Below are 16,696 nucleotides of genomic sequence, written 5' to 3' on the forward strand. Positions count from 1 at the left end.
TTGGCCCTTTAATTTGCCTTTTTCTCTTGTTCCCCTTCGGGCTTGCATTATATTTTGATTTGCTTGTTTTAAAGCCCACGAATGTGGTCTTATATGTTGGTTTAAATGCTTAAAGTCCATAAAAAAAAAAGCCCAAATCGATTTAAAACTGAATAAAATCAATTTGAATTCAGTCTGATTTACAGAAGTGATCAAACCAATATCGATTAAGTTCCAAATTCTAACCAAACTGACCGAATGAACACCTAAAATTGTAGCCTTTTGAGGGGTAAGGCTGAATTTGAATCCCAGTTGTCAACTGTAAAGGATTATAGTTTGTGAAATTTTAATGAAAATTATATCAAACAACCACTGGTAAAGTACTCAATTGGTATTATGGGTTCTGTTAATAACTACACAAAACCTCGAGATAAATAATAGAATCATGGAAATATCATGACTCCTATGCACAAAATTATACAACGATAATAACAATCCATTATTGATTACTCGTATTTCCTACCATTACATTCTTGTCCATATAAAATAATTTACTTGTAATTTTCTTGCCGCTTGACATGCGTGATATTTAAAGGTCAAGGGAAATACCTAGAACTTGGGCAAATACAAGGAAAATACCCAGAGTAGTCTTATTTCATTCCATGAAGCCCACCATATCAGTAACAGAGCAGGTAAGCAAACATAACGGGCATCGTTTGCTGAATTAGCTTCCATTATCCTTCAGACAACAAAAACTCAACAGATGACTGGTCAGCAGCTCACTGAAAAATGAATTTTAAGTATTGAACAGAGAATAGCTTGTTTTGCAGGGATCCCAACAGTAAAATCACATCTCAAAATTCAACATAGTCTCAGCTTGAGAGATGCCGAAATCTAGTCTAGGAGAAACAAGGAGATTTGAAGGTTAGAATGTTGCCAAAAAGAGAAAATTGTACAAATCCCTGTAAACATTAAAATCAAAATTCCTGCCAGCCTGCCATGGAGAGGAGATTTACTTGAAAATATTATTTGGCGTGCATGACTGGACCTCTTAGTTGGTGTTCGTAGTCATCTCATGGTGGCTCGTTTTGGTCCACGCCATGGGATGACCACGGCATTCGGTTGGCTGTGGACAGGACTGGCCCACATTATATCGTGGACTGGTCCTGTCCACAACCCAAAATCTCGATAACGCATATCTCATTGATGTCGTTGGTCCACAACATTTTCACACTATTTTGATACAATACATGTGTCCTACATACTTTTCTTTCTTTTTCACTGTTGGAAGTTCACCACCGGGCATTGCAAGCACAAGCCTGACAGTGCTTAATTTTTTAAATATTAATTTTTAAATTTTAAAATAGCATTTTAAATATTTTTATCAATAAAATAATAATTTTTAATATTAATTCTAGCACAAGTCCAGTGGTGTTCATTCTCCACTCTTTTTCATTTGTTTAAATATTAAATTTTTAATGTTTTGAACAATAAACTAATAAATTTTATTTTTTTAATTATTTTACTATTTTTATTAAAAAATAATATTTATTGGTTAATATTAATTTATCGATGCCTTTTCCAATTTATTTATCATATAAAATACAAAAACTACATATTTATGATTGATTGTGTAGATCACTTCATAAACTGTATATAAGACACATGGAATCAAAAGGTGTAGTGTGGACTGGTCCAAACCACACCCACAGTGGGTGTGGACTAGTCTAGTCCATGCATTCTGTTCATAGTTCAGAGCAGTTATGGACTGTGGTGTGGTGTAAATTGGTCATTGCCACAGTGGTGTGGTGTGGACCAGTCCGCACTGCCCAATTTCTCATCCACACACCCCCTTAGTTAATTGGTGGACGTTACAATGTTCAGCAAATCTAATCAGCATCTACTTTTGAAATGCAAATAATTTTTTAATAAAATCCACATGAACCAAAAATAGATTACTTAGCAGTCTAATTAAACATAGTCAAGAGACCTAAAGTATGTGCAATATATTTACCAAAAAAGTATACTGCAATATTTATCCAATTCAAAAGGTTTACAGAAGTGAAAACAAAACATTGTCAAAGATGGAAAGTATGAAGAGTAGACTCAATATGGTAAAATAGGGGCCATTGCTTGGTCTAGTGGTAAAATCTTGGGCAGACAAGCATGAGCATGCAGGTTTGAATCTGACAATAGCCACTTTGTGCTAAAAAAATGCTAAGGATTAGGGCAGAATTCAGTCCACCCCTCCCAACTCCCAAGACCCCAGATAGCTGGGACCAAAAGGGGGGAATGGACTTGAAACCCAATATAGTATTCTGAAAATAATATTCTAACAACCAAAAACCAAATATAACATGCTGAAATCCTGCATGGACTCATAATATGGTGAAATAGTTTCTCTACAGACTACTAAATATTTACACAACAGGGTGGTACACTCCCAAGAACTATTTGGAGTTTTGTTGGTATTCCCTGTTGGCATGCAGAACTTACAAGGAGTTGAATGCATTGTCTATCCCTCAGACCATTTGGAATCAAGAAGAATAGAAAGAAAGAATTTGAGGAAAATATAGTAATCCATGGACCAGCACCAAGCTAATTACAATTGGAGCTGCATTTTGGGCACCTCTATCTGATATATCTTTATTACAAGGTATTGCTAGTAGTTAAGTCCCATCCCTCTTGGAAGTTTTTAAGACAATAAAAAGAGCCCAAATGGAGTGAAGACTTAACCATTTACAGGCCTTTTATTTTCTCCTTCAATTGGTCTGAAAATTTCAGAGATCAACACACAAATCTGCTATCAATGAAATGATTCTAAGTTGTATGAAACAAAAAGTTCTGGACAAATTTTAAATGCAGAAAACCAATAAAGAAGCTCCAATAATCAAATTATTCAAAGAGAGGAGGAAAGCTGAAACCTCCTTCAATGGAAAATAAATAAGTCTCATATCCCTCTAAATAAAATATATTCAGATCCTTGAATGCAAAGCAGGGGGAAGAACCAAGAATTTAAAAATAGGAGACTAGGAGAGCTTACAGAATTTAGTGTTATATGGGTCAACATTATATGATTAGATTCAGCCAATTCTATTCCATTTTTTAATCTATATTGGAACCAGTAAAGAGATCAAAGCCCATATATTGGCCCTATAAATATAGTCAAATGTAGTCGAACTTTTAGAAACTTAAAAAAAAAAAAAAACAAAAACAAAATGAGATTTGAAGTTCGCGTGGTTCTAGGAATTGATATTTTGGAGTTTCTTCCTATTCCTTTTTTCTCTATTTTCCTTTCTTTCTACTATATCAGATCCAAAAAAAGGACAATGAATAGAGCTTTGCAGACAAAACAATCTCTTGAATAAGTGAAAGATAACCCAAGATTAGCACAGTGTAGTTGCATGACACATAATTACTTAAGCAACATGGGCCTCATTAGATATAGTAGAGATCAATTCTAACCCAAACTGATGTATTAAATCCTCAACCCTAACCCAACTTGATCATAAAATCAGATTGAGGATAGGTAGAGTTTCACCACACCTATCCAAAATTAAGGTCTCACAGATATTAAGGAAGAAGATGATGGCATCTCTCCACCATTTGAGAGGAAATTCTCCTCTCAGAAAGCACATATTAAAAGGCCATTAACAATGTTGGTCTCAGCTATCTGGGGTCTTGGGAGAGAGAGACTGGATATAGACCTAACCTTTGGATTTTCTTTTTTTTTTTTTGCAGAGTGGCTTCTCTCAGATGAATGCACATTCTCACACTTGTCAAGTATTGCAGGCTCAAAACTGGATCCTTCATTCGTGTGGAAGAAACGGAGTACATACCCATATATAGAGCAGTACATTTTACACAACAAGAAAACAGGATCCTTCATTCAAAATTGGATCCTTCCTTCATTCAAAACAGGATCCTTCATTCAAAACAGGATCCTTCATTCAAAATTGGATCATAAGACACTGAATTATAAATATATCTCCCCTCTAGACTTTTCCATGTCAGGCTCGTTGGAGTGGATTTTCATGCGTGGATTTTGGGTCAATTACTTGGTCATATGACATGGGACCAAGTACTGTAAAACGGACCTTATTCTAGGCATTCTTTCTGGACCTTAACACATTACCCTGATGTTATTGGACCCTAGATGCAATAAAGGGCTCTTGTGTGCAAATAAAGATGCGGCCAAGTGAGAGAGGCCTATGCTAAATGCATCACAGCATCAGAGACACAACACAACCCAATTGGCTGAACCGAGCCTCTCATGGTTTTGGAGCTGAAGTACTTCATCCCTGCCACATAATGCAGTAATGCAATAAGATTTGGTTCAACAACAAGCTTCATCAAATACCACTAATGTGTCCCCCTTCCATGTTTCTCCAAGAAATATAAATTTAAGCACCTCTACAATTAGATACCAAATAAATATTTTGGTAATCAAGGCATACATCCTCTTCGCTTTCTTTCAGTGTAATGCCATAAGACGTGATAAAATTTCTGTGAAGAGGAATCGAGGCAAAGAATTTCATACTGATCAAAAACAAAATGCCATGTAATTTTATCACGAGTTCATTTCAAGAAACGTGCCTAGTTATAAGCTGGTCGACTAGAAAACATTGCGCCCTGCTATACATCAAAATATAAATTTTATGAGTTCTGGTCTAAATCAAGACTTCAATCCGTATAGGGGACATTAATATGCGAAATCAAATGTTACAGACCTCATCAATCAAAAGGCATGAGGATTTTTAATCTTTAAATTAAGAAAATAATTAATTCTAATGCAGAACAGAAGAATCATTCCGGTCTTGTTTGGTCGTTTCAATTATGTATGTAGACGATTGTTTCTTTCTACCTAGACAACAAAAAAGATGTATAGTGCAAGAAAGCTTATCAATGGGGCAAACAAGAACCATGTACCTTGAAAGTCCCATTCAATTTCGAATCTCTTGACCATTCCAGTCCCAAGAGTTTGCTCGACATCTGGTACGAAGCCCTCAACACATCGTCCCCGCAAACCCTCTGTGACACCGCAATGTCCCAGGAATTCTTGGCACGGTCGCAGCAGGGTTCAAACGTCCTCATACCTCAATGCACGTAAGTGTACTTGAACTTACAGTTCCCCGAGCCAATCACGTAATTAGCCGAGACCTTGTTAGCCGAATCGAGGACAATAATACGTCCAAAACCATCCGGTTATCGCCCCGTCCGTGAATGTAAGTCAGGTTCAAAGGTTTCCCCGCAACCCTAATTGTGTTCATGAACTGAAACCTAACATCCTGGACGGAAGAGGAAGGAAAATGGTAAAATGGCTCTGAAAACCCTAGTTTTCTTGGAGATGGGAGACTCTAATTATTAGGAATTGAAGAATTGCATTACCTGTGTTGTGTGGGTACTCATGCAGCACGATCTTGGTCACTCATAGCTGGCTGAAACTTGGCTCCCTCCTATCTATGACAGACGGCACCTCAGATAAAAGGAACGTGAAGGGTTCTTGGGGAGCTCTCCTGGCGGGAACACTCCAATGGATAAGTTAAAACTCTGATGAAAATTCAAGGAAAACATAGAGAGAGTTAAGAGTGTTGAAAGTACTAGCTTCAATACCTTTGTTTTGCGAGGGTTGGGGTCCTCTTATACCGGAGCTCAGTCATGTTAGGCGTAACCGCCACTACCCTAACTGTTACTGCTAGGGCTGAGATGGTGGATGCAGGGTACGGACCCGTCAGGCGTGCCATGTTTTTCAGAGATGGCAGGCATGACGCCACCTGGCGAGAGACGTGGGCGCTGCCACCAGATTCGACAGGTACGGATGTTAGGCGGATCTTCCCTGTAGGTTGTCGAGCTACTTTACACCGAACAGCCTGGGGCCAAGTTACCTTGCACCGAGGTGCCAAGGTACCTCGAGGTGCTCACATTGGATGCGAACCTTAAGCAAGTAAGAACGGGAGTGTCGACGGTGCTGTCCCGAGGTACTTCTCCCTCGGGAGATTTAGCCAGAAGCTGGGGTGCTCCCTTCTTAGGAAGGGAGAGCTCAGAGCCCCTTAGGAGGAGCTCAGGTCTCAGGGGGAGCTCGGGGCGCTCCACCCTCAGGCTTGGGGTGAGCTGGGCCTTGCCTCTCGGCGAGTTGTCACATCCGTCGGGCCGTTCGGCCAGGCCTCGGCGTGCTTGTAACGCTGAGTTGTGGCCAAGCTATCGCGCCAATTTGTCACTTATGCCAGGTCATGCCCACGTGTCCCCGTGCTACGAGGTCGGGCCAAATCACCCTACATCAATTGCCCCCACTCCCAATACTGGGGGTTCTGACCCAGCGCGGGGAGTCCGCGGTCTGCCGGATGGATTTGGCTCGGGGCAAGACCCTTCTTGTCTGCCAACTCATCGGTTGGACCAGTTCTCTACTTGGCTCAACTAGGCGCAGCCTGGGTCGCGTATGGTCTAGGCGCAGACGTCACACGACTTATGGACTTTGTGGACGTCAAAAAATGCGCTAAACCAATTCTGCCTCGAGGGTCGTGCAGCTGTTTTTTATGAGGACTGTCAGATCGCTTCAATCCCAACCGTTGATGCCCGCGTAGAGTGGCTATAACTAGCAGGTGTCCTGGCCATAGTCTTGAGCTCGCGTCCAAAGCCTCCAGCACGGGACAATTCGTCCCATCATGGTCATCTTTCTTTGGTGAGTCACCCTAGCTCCTTTTCCTTCCATTTTGTTATGTCTTCTTTTGATAGTCAGCTAGATGAACACGAGGTGGGTACCTCGGCTCAGGGTGACCCTGCTGGAGTCCAGTCTCCCGAGGCGCGGGAGACCTCGGGTAACTTAGCGTCCACCTTTCACTGAGGTCGGATGTCGGACAAGTTCGGACCCTCCACCATGACCCTGGAGAGGCTCCGCTACCTCTCATTTGGCAGTACAACCTGCTCGGGGAGTACACCTACAGTTTACCTACGGGTAACTTCCCATGGGAGCACGGCCCCGACGAGGTCGTGATCTTCCGAGAGCAGCACATAGCCGGGCTCCGTCTTCCCTTCCATCCACTTATAGTGGAGGTCCTGAACCACTTTAATGTTACGATAGACCAGCTCCACCCGAACTCGGACTGTAACGTGGTCGGGACCATCTCCCTCTGCCACGAGTATGTCCTCCCCCTGAACTTGGACATATTATGTTCTATCCTTACAATAAAGAAGAGCGCGTCATGCGTTCTCCCTGAGCACAGAAGGGCCTATTACTTGTCTCCTAGCTCGGGCTTCAAGTTGCTACACAAGCTTCCGAGCAAGATCTCGGCTTGGAAGCAGGACTACTTCGTAGTCCAGAACCCCACGGGGTGGCCCTTCCCTACTCAATGGAGGGCGGCTATCCAAGACCCCACCATCATCCTTGACAAGAAGACAAGGGAGACATTCCAGTCGTGGGTTGAGATCGAGTGTAGTTACAAGGATTACATCATCGAGAGCAAGCTCATCCAGGCCGGCTTTAGCCCGGGTAGGTAGTCTTAGTACCTTAGTTGTTTGGTTTGCACCTTTTCTTTTACTCGAGTACTAATGCCAAGCTCTATTGCAGGTCCCATGGAAGCGGATAAGCTCAAGGGGGATAGATTCTTCAAAAATATGAAGGGGAGGAAGAAGCAGGATGCTAAGAGAGCTCGCGTTGAATCACCACTTACCCCCATTCCCGAGCCCAAGCTTCCACCAACTCCCTCTTTCGAGCCCGAGCTCCCTGACGCTCCTCCGATCGTTGACTTGGAGGAGTCCATACCACCTCGGGAGCCCGAGACCTTGGTTGAGCCCGCTACGAAGGTAGTAGCTGAGCCTGAGATTGTAACCGGGGGTGCTGATGTAGCAGCTGAGGCCTTTGTCGAGCCAACTCTTACAGCCGAGACAGTGGTCTCCAGCTCGGGGAGCCCGAAGTGTCTTGGTCCCCTAGTGCAGCCTTCGGAAGAGCAAGGGGGCTGTTTACGCCGAGGAAGTCTCAGCTTGGGCCGAGCTCACCCCTTCTTAGCTCGGAGCCCGAGCTGCTACCCACATCATGGTGGTAAGTTCTCCCTTCTATCTCTCTTTATATATATATATATATATATACATCTCTTCGGTGCTAACCAACTTTCTTCGTCAAGCAAACTCCGTTGTGCACGCCCTGACTCTTCAGTCCGAGAGGAACCTGAAGCGGGCTCTGAACACCGAGAAGTCATCCCGCGCGGCCCATGCCGATCAGAGGGTAGCTCGCGGCCAAATCTACCAACTGGAGAGCGACGCTGTGGCCCAGAAGAACGTCATCACGACATTGATGGCGAAGAAGGACGAGCTGGCGCGCGAGAAGGACGCGCTGAGGGGCGAGGTGGACGCCCTCAAGGCAGAGCTGGCACGCGAGAAGGGCGTGCTGAGGGGCAAGCTGGACGCCCACAAGGCAGAGGCAGAAGGCCTTAAGGAGAAAAAAATGGCCCTTCTGCACGAGGTGGAGTTCCTCATGGCTGACATTGAGGAGAAGACCGAGATCTTTACTCAAGCCATAGAGGAGACAAAGATCTAGTCTATCACGGAGTACATCCAATCAGACAAGTTCGATGTCGTTCTGGGGGAGGCCTACCGTAAGGGGTTCAAGTTGAGCAGGTGGCTGATAAGGTATACATACCCCGAGCTTGACACGAGCACCATCACCACCTCACGAATCACGTATGAGATAGCCCGTCAAGCCTCAAAAGATCCGGATTGCGAGGAGGAGGACGGTGATGAAGAAGCAGACGTTACCGATTAGCCTGAAGCTTCTGAGGAGGTCCCGCGCGGAGATGACGAGCCCTCGAAGTAAAAGTTCTTTGTACTCCGAGCCTACGAGCTCAGTTTGTTTTTTTTTTTTTTTGTGAAGCTCATGGTACAGAACTTATTTGTTAATGAAATCAACTTTTTCTTTGCCAAGTGTTGCTACTTGCTAAAGCATCTGTTTTGTCCGAGCAATTGTAGTGAAGTGTACAAAGTAGAGTTCCTCAACCGTTGCCGCCCCGAGCTTTCCTAGTACCTTGCGGGGGTGGATGTTGTGACGTACACCGAGGTGATTGACACAGTAAGGCATATGCCTGAACTGTCCGTACCTTCCTTGCAGTCGCAGCAGGTAGAAATTGGGAGCTTCATCAAACGGACGTGCATAACGCATTCTTGCATGGTGACCTTCATGAGGAAGTCTACATGTGAATGCCTCCTGGTTTTCAGTCGGATAAACCAGGTATGGTGTGTCGGTTGCAAAAATCTCTGTATGGCTTGAAACAAGCGCCGAGATGTTGGTTTGCTAAATTAACAACAGCCTTAAAGACATATGGGTTTCAACAATCATGTTCAAATTACTCCCTCTTCACCTTCCGTTGAGATAGGGTGCATGTGCTTGTTCTCATGTATGTGGACGACATTATCGTGTCAGGTAATGATCGTATGGCAATTCAAGTCTTCAAGAAATATTTGAGTGACTGATTCCATATGAAAGACTTGGGACCATTGAAATATTTTTTGGGCATTGAAGTTGCCCGAAACTCAATAGGAAATTTTTTGTCTCAACGTAAGTATGCTTTGGATATTATCTTTGAAGTTGGATTACTTGGTGCAAAACCTGCTCTTGTTCCTCTGGAGCAGAATCACAATCTCGCCTTCACAGATGAGCCCCTCTTATCTAATCCTGAGCGATACAGACGTTTGGTGGGGACGCTTATTTATCTCTCAGCAACGTGTCTAGAATTGTCTTATTGTGTGCATGTTCTGTCCCAATTCATGCAGCAACTGCAAGAAAGACATTGGGAGGCTGCATTACGAGTGGTGCGCTATTTGAAAGGAAATCCTGGTAAAGGAATTCTCTTGCGTTCAGATTGTGACTTGCAGTTATATGCATGGTGTGATTCAGATTGGGCGAGCTGTCCTTTGTCCCGACGTTCTCTGTCTGGGTGGTTTATTATGCTTGGGAAATCGCCGATTTCTTGGAAAACTAAGAAACAATACACTGTTGCTCGTTCTTCAGTGGAAGCAGAGTATCAGTTTATGGCCATGACCACGTGTGAATTAAAATGGCTGAAAGGATTGTTATTGGCTCTTGGAGTTACGCATTCAAACCCAATGCGATTAAATTGTGATAGTCAGGCAGCCATGCATATTGCAGCAAACCCAGTGTTTCATGAGCGTACGAAACATATTGAAGTTGATTGTCATTTTGTACGTGATGAGATTCAAAATGGTTGCATTCGTCCTGCTTATGTGTCGACTACCGTTCAGCTGGCAGACATTTTTACAAAGGCACTGGGTCGCAGAGAATGAGTACTTTCTCCACAAGTTGGGCATTCACAATTTGCATGCTCCAACTTGAGGGGGGGGGGGGGGGGTGTTAAGATTGAATTAGGAGTCTTCGTTGTTCTTCTTTGTATACATCTTCTTATCCTTGTCATGTATAGTTCAGTTAGGAAAGGTAGGTTTGAGTCCTTGTAAACGTAGGAGACTCGACTGTATTCATGTATATATATATATCGACATTCTCAATGAATGAAAACAGAAAAGAATAAACGAGAAAGTTCTGGTTTTACATTTACTGTTAACTTCTAATACATAAAATAAGCATCTGCCAAAGCTTGCACTCGATATGCATTTAAAACCAAAGCTTTCGGCAATGAAATGGGAGGTGACATGGCTATAGGCTAAGAACATCAGATCGCTTTCGGCAAGCTTTCGGCAATAAAACGCGCTAAATTGATTTCCCCTCGAGGGTCGTGCAGCCGGTTTATATGAGGACCATCAGATCGCTTCAATCCCAACCGTTGATGCCCGCGTACAGTGGCTATAACTAGCAGGTGTCTTGGCCATTTTTCCTTCGCCACAAATCTTCAGCCATAGTCTTGAGCTCGCGTCCAAAGCCTCCAGCTCGGGTCAATTCGTTCCATCTTGGTCATCTTTCTTTGGTGAGTCACCCTAGCTTCTTTTCCTTCAATTTTGTTATGTCCTATTTTGATAGTCAGCTAGATGAGCCCGAGGTGGGTACCTCGGCTCAGGGTGACCCTGCTGGAGTCTAGTCTTTCGAGGCGTGGGAGGCGTCGGGTAACTTAGCGTCCACCTCTCACCGAGGTCGGATGCCGGACAAGTTTGGACCCTCCACCATGACCCTGGAGAGGCTCTGCTACCTCATTTGGCAGTACAACCAGCCCGGGGAGTACACCTACAGTTTACCTGCGGGTAACTTCCCATGGGAGCCCGGCCCCGACGAGGTCGTAATCTTCCGGGAGGTGCACATAACCGGGCTCCGTCTTCCCTTCCATCAACTTATAGTGGAGGTCTTGAACCACTTTAATGTTACGATAGACCAGCTTCACCCGAACTCGGTCTGTAACGTGGTCGGGACCATCTCCCTCTGCCACGAGTATGTGCTCCCCCTGAACTTGGACATATTATGTTCTATCCTTACAATAAAGAAGAGCGCTTCATGCGTTCTCCCCGAGCACAGGAGGGCCTATTACTTGTCTCCTCGCTCGGGCTTCCAGTTGTTGCACAAGCTTCCAAGCAAGATCCCGGCTTGGAAGCAGGACTACTTCGTAGTCTGGAACCCCGCGGGGTGGCCCTTCCCTACTCAATGGAGGGCGGCTATCCAAGGCCCCGTCATCATCCTTGACAAGAAGACAAGGGAGACATTCCAGTCATGGACTGAGATCGAGTGTAGTTACAAAGATTACATCACTGAGAGCAAGCTCATCCAGGCCGGCTTGAGCCCGGGTAGGTAGTCTTAGTACCTTAGTTGTTTGGCTTGCACCTTTTCTTTTACTCGAGTACTAATGCCGAGCTCTGTTGCTGGTCCCATGGAAGCGGATAAGCTCAAGGGGGATAGACTCTTCAACAATATGAAGGGGAGGAAGAAGCGGATTGCTAAGAGAGCTCGCATTGAATCACCACTTACCCCCATTCCCGAGCCCAAGCTTCCACCAATTCCATCTTTCAAGCCCGAGCTCCCTGACGCTCCTCCGATTGTTGACTTGGAGGAGTCCATACCACCTCGGGAGCCCGAGACCTCGGCTGAGCCCGCTACGAAGGTAGTAGCTGAGCCTGAGATTGTAACCGGGGGTGCCGACGTAGCAGCTGAGGCCTCTGTCGAGCCAACTCGTACAACCGAGAAAGTGGTCTCCAGCTCGGGGAGCCCGTAGTGTCTTGGTCCCCAGTGCAGCCTTCGGAAGAGCAAGGGGGCTGTTTACGCCGAGGAAGTCTCGGCCTGGGCCGAGCTCACCCCTTCTCAGCTCGGAGCCCGAGCTGCTACCCACATCATGGTGGTAAGTTCTCCCTTTTCTCTCTCTTTATATATATATATACATCTCTTCGGTGCTAACCAACTTTCTTCGTTAGGCAAACTCCGTCGTGCATGCCCTGACTCTTTAGTACGAGAGGAACCTGAAGCGGGCTCTGAACGCCGAGGAGTCATCCCGCGCGGCCCATGCCGATCTGAGGGTAGCTCGCGGCCAAATCCACCAGCTGGAGAGCGACGCCGTTGCCTAGAAGAACGTCATCACGACATTGATGGCGTAGAAGGACGTGCTGGCGCGTGAGAAGGACGCACTTAGGGGCGAGGTGGACGCCCTCAAGTTAGAGCTGGCATGCGAGAAGGGCGTGTTGAGGGGCGAGCTGGATGCCCTCAGGGCAGAGGCAGAAGGCCTTAAGGAGAACAAAAAGGCCTTCTGCACGAGGTGGAGTTCCTCAAGGCTGACATTGAGGAGAAGACCGAGATCTTTACTCAAGCCATAGAGGAGACAAAGATCAAGTTTGTCGCTGAGTACATACAAAGGTACAGTGATTCTCCCTAAAGGCCTGACCTCCTCTCCGCTGAATCCCGCTAGTGGAGTGCTTGCGGGCTTCAGGTCGCTTTCCCAGAGCTGAAGTTGATCGAAGGCCACTTTGAAGAGAATATCCACCGAGCGGCCCGAGTTGACGAGGACGCACCTGACCTCGAAGTCGTTGATCTTTATATTTATGACGGGTGTGTCGTCATGGGGATAATGGACCCCTCGCGGGCTGATGACCGAGCTGCAACCGAAGTGCAGCCCGCGACAATTGATCCTCCGACAATTACATGGATAGTCCCCTAGACTGGTCTCTCATCAGGAGGCTGCCTCTGTGGCTGTTCTACCTGCCTTCTAGACTTAGGAGCATCCTTACTCTGTTCCCCCTGCCGACCTGCTTTATTATTATTATTGTACTGTACAAAATTTCTCAGATATCCACGACGGGTGAGTTCCTCTATCTCGTCGCGATGGTTTTTACAATTTTTGGTACTATGATCGTGATCTCTATAAAAACTACAACACAAATTTTTATTCCAAGCATTGGGATCGGCCTTCAGTCGAGGTGGCCACTTCACATATGGGGCATCCTTGATCGCCATGAGGATCTCGGCCCGCTTCGCGTTGAGGGGCATGTAGTCCCTTTCCGCTGCCAGAGCTCGAAAAGGTTGAGTTGGCTATGCCCCCCGAGTTGGGTCCTTCTTACTGTCACTTGGAGCAGGGGGCTCTGGTTCCCTCTTTCTTTTTTCAAGGGCCTGCTCATCCTTCTGGTTGATCTCCTCCTCTGTCCCGATGAACCGATCCGCAAGCTCGAGGAACTCGGTCACGGTCTTGGGTTGATTGACAACCACGTGCGACTTGAACTCCTTGTGGGTGATGCCCCACTTGGCCGCAGTGAGCCGGACTGCGGGGTCTAGGTCGGGTATCTGTAAGCAAGCGTTATTGAACTGCTTAATGTAGTTTCAGATGGACGCTCCTTCCCTCTGAACTATGCTAAGGAGGCTCTCTTGGGTCCTCAGGCACCTTTTACTGGTGACGAAGTGGGAGGTGAAGACCTGTACGAACTGTGCCCAACTCCTTATCGAACCTAGCGCGAGGTTTTGGTACCAAGTGCGGGCTACTCTTTTGAAAGTGGTGGAGAAGGCCACACACATGCAAGATTCACTCGCACTTGTCAGGTGCATCTGGGACTAAAGGGTATCCACGTGGGGGGAGCTTGAAATCCCTTGGCATGGGGACAGAAGGGAGCTCTGGTGATAGGGGGGAAGGAACTGAAAGAAGCGGAGTAGCTTTTACCTCGCCCAAACTTACCTCTACCTTGCCTCCGAGTTCGGGCAGATCGCGGGTGGCAGTTCGGCGAGCTCGGCGTCGCCTTCGTTGCTTCTTAGCTGGCTCGGCGTTGGTGCTGCTGGCCTCAGTATTGTTGAGTTCGATTTACCCAGGGAAAGGCTCAAACGACTGTCGGTAGCTGTGAACAGAGGGACCTTGTCCCAGGTCGTCGGCCAGCACTTCGAACCAGTTTTCGGCAAGTGGAGGTCCGAACTGCGAACGCTGAGGTGATATGGGCCTAACCAGTTGGGAAGCTACCAACCTAATTGCAGGCCTCGAGGCGGGGGTAGGGGGTCTTTCCTTTCTTCCATGAGACGATACCGAGGTCTCTCCTTGGCGGGAAGGAATGTTCGCTTCGGCGGTGAGGCTTGGTTGGCTGTGCAACTGGATGTCGAGGAGGGAGTGAAGGAAATTGTTGCTGATACTGGTATTGGGAAACCTGGTGCACACACTTGCTGCTGGTGAAACTGGAGTTGCTGGAACTGTTGCATCTGAGCCTGCATGGATCGCATGCACTGCATCGGATCCTCAAGCTGACCTTAGCTGGCCACCAGAGGGAGGATGGTGGGTTCAGCGAAGGTTGTTCCGACTGTAGAGGGAAGTGGAACAGTCACGAGTGCCATCGTCTGAAGCACATTTAAACTAGGAACCCCATCCGTAGAGAGAAGGATGGTGAACTGTACAATGCAGATGATGGGTAACTGGGGTTGTTCCTCAGGGGTGTTTCGGCGCCCGACGTTGTTAGAGGAAGCCATAGGTGTCAGTGACACTGATGAGTTCTTTGGAGAAAGTTGTACAGAATTTAGAGGAAGGCCTTTTGAAGCGTTCCCGCAGACGGCGCCAAATGATGCAGCACGATCTGGGCACTCCTAACTGGCTGAAACTTGGCTCCTAGCTGTGACAGACAGCACCTGAGATAAAGAGGAACGTTAAGGGTTCCCGGGGAGCTCTCCTGGCGGGAACACTCCGATGGCTAAGTTAGAACTCTGAGGAAAACTCAAGGAAAACACAGAAGGAGTTAAGAGTGTTGAAAGTGCTAGCTTCAATACCTTTGCTTCGCGAGGGTCGGGGTCCTCTTACATCGGAGCTCAGTCACGTCAGGCGTAACCTCCACTACCCTAGCCATCATTGCCAGGGCTGATATGGCGGGTGTAGGCTGCTGCTGCAGGGTACGAACCCGTCAGGCATGCCATGTTTTTCAGAAATGGCAGGCATGATGCCGCCTGGCGAGAGACGTGGGCGCTGCCACCAGATCCGGCAGGTACGGATGTCAGGCAGATCTTCCCTGCAAGTTGTCGAGCTACTTTGCTCCGAACCGCCTAGGGCCGAGTTACCTTGCATCGAGGTGCCGAGGTACCCCGAGGTGCTCACATTGGAGGCGAACCTTAAACAAGTAAGAATGGGAGTGTCGACGGTGCTATCTCGAGGTACTTCTCCCTCGGGACACTTAGCCAGAAGCTGGGGTGCTCCCTTCTTAGGAAGGGAGAGCTCGGAGCCCCTTAGGAGGAGCTCGGGTCTCAGGGGGAGCTCGGGTCCCTTTGCACGGAGGGAGCTTGGGGCGCTCCACCCTCAGGCTTGGGGTGAGCTGGGCCTTGCCTCTCGGCGAGTTGTCACACCCATTGAGCCATTCGGCCGGGCCTTGGCGAGCTTGTAACGCCGAATTGTGGCCAGGCTGTCACGCCGAGTTATAACTTATGCTAAGTCATGCCCACGTATCCCCGTGCTACGAGGTCGAGCCAAATCACCCTACATCAAGTACGTTGTAGTCGACAATGAATAATCCAGGCTTCTCAACGGCGAGAGATATACCATTTAAGTTTGAGCCATTGACGAAGGTAGGATCCGTTATAAAAGCTCGGAGTTTCACATCTCGAGCGCTAACAGCTAGAGTTGCTGAAGCTGTGCTTTTGTCAATATCATATCTCCCTTTCAAAGAAGCCTTCATCATCTTGTGAAGAGAGAGAGAGTACGACTGTCCCGGATCGAATGCGATCGAATCAGATAGGTAAATTCAAATTTGATTCGATTATATTCAAATAAAAGAGAAGAAATGGACAATAATACATTGATATTTTTTGTTAATTTTTAATATTAATGTAAATTAAATAAAAGAAAAAGGATAAATTACAAAAACCTAATCAGATCCGATATAGGTAAATCTAAATTTGATTCCATTAAATTCAAACAAGCGGGACCCACGCGAAAGTGAGACTGAGAAACAAAAGAGAAGAAATGGATAATAATATATTGATATTTTTTTATTAATTTTTAATATTAATGTAAATTAAATAAAAGAAAAAGGATAAATTGCAAAGACCCCCGTAGCATGGGGTATTTTGTTTTGCGACAAATACCCCTGTATTATGATCGTGAGACAATGACCCTCTTTCGTTAGCCTTAAGCCCGCCGTTGCAATATTTTTTTAATTTTCATGTTAAAGAAAAACACTGTTCATATTCCCCAACTTCACAATACACAACAGCGGCGGCAGACTTCCGTTGAAGTCCTCCCTCTCTCTCTCCCTCTCTTCCTCCGATCTCCTTTCTTCTCCTTCCCCTTTCGCTTCTCCCCTTTCTTCTTTCCGATTTTTTTTTTATTTTCCGTTC

At 46.3% G+C, this 16,696-nt stretch overlaps 1 pseudogene across 1 annotated transcript; it reads right to left on the reverse strand.

The window, feature by feature from the left end:
* Positions 1-349: 349 nt before the first annotated feature.
* Positions 350-16,038, reverse strand: LOC104588169 (outer envelope pore protein 24A, chloroplastic-like; annotated as a pseudogene). The gene is made up of 3 exons (XR_016079406.1): positions 15,846-16,038; positions 4,909-5,275; positions 350-4,280 (listed from the first exon to the last, which is right to left on the reverse strand). The product of XR_016079406.1 is annotated as an outer envelope pore protein 24A, chloroplastic-like (transcript).
* Positions 16,039-16,696: the final 658 nt, after the last annotated feature.

The sequence above is a fragment of the Nelumbo nucifera genome, chromosome 1, assembly GCF_055504915.1.
Source record: "Nelumbo nucifera cultivar China Antique chromosome 1, China Antique-T2T, whole genome shotgun sequence".
NCBI lineage: Eukaryota > Viridiplantae > Streptophyta > Magnoliopsida > Proteales > Nelumbonaceae > Nelumbo > Nelumbo nucifera.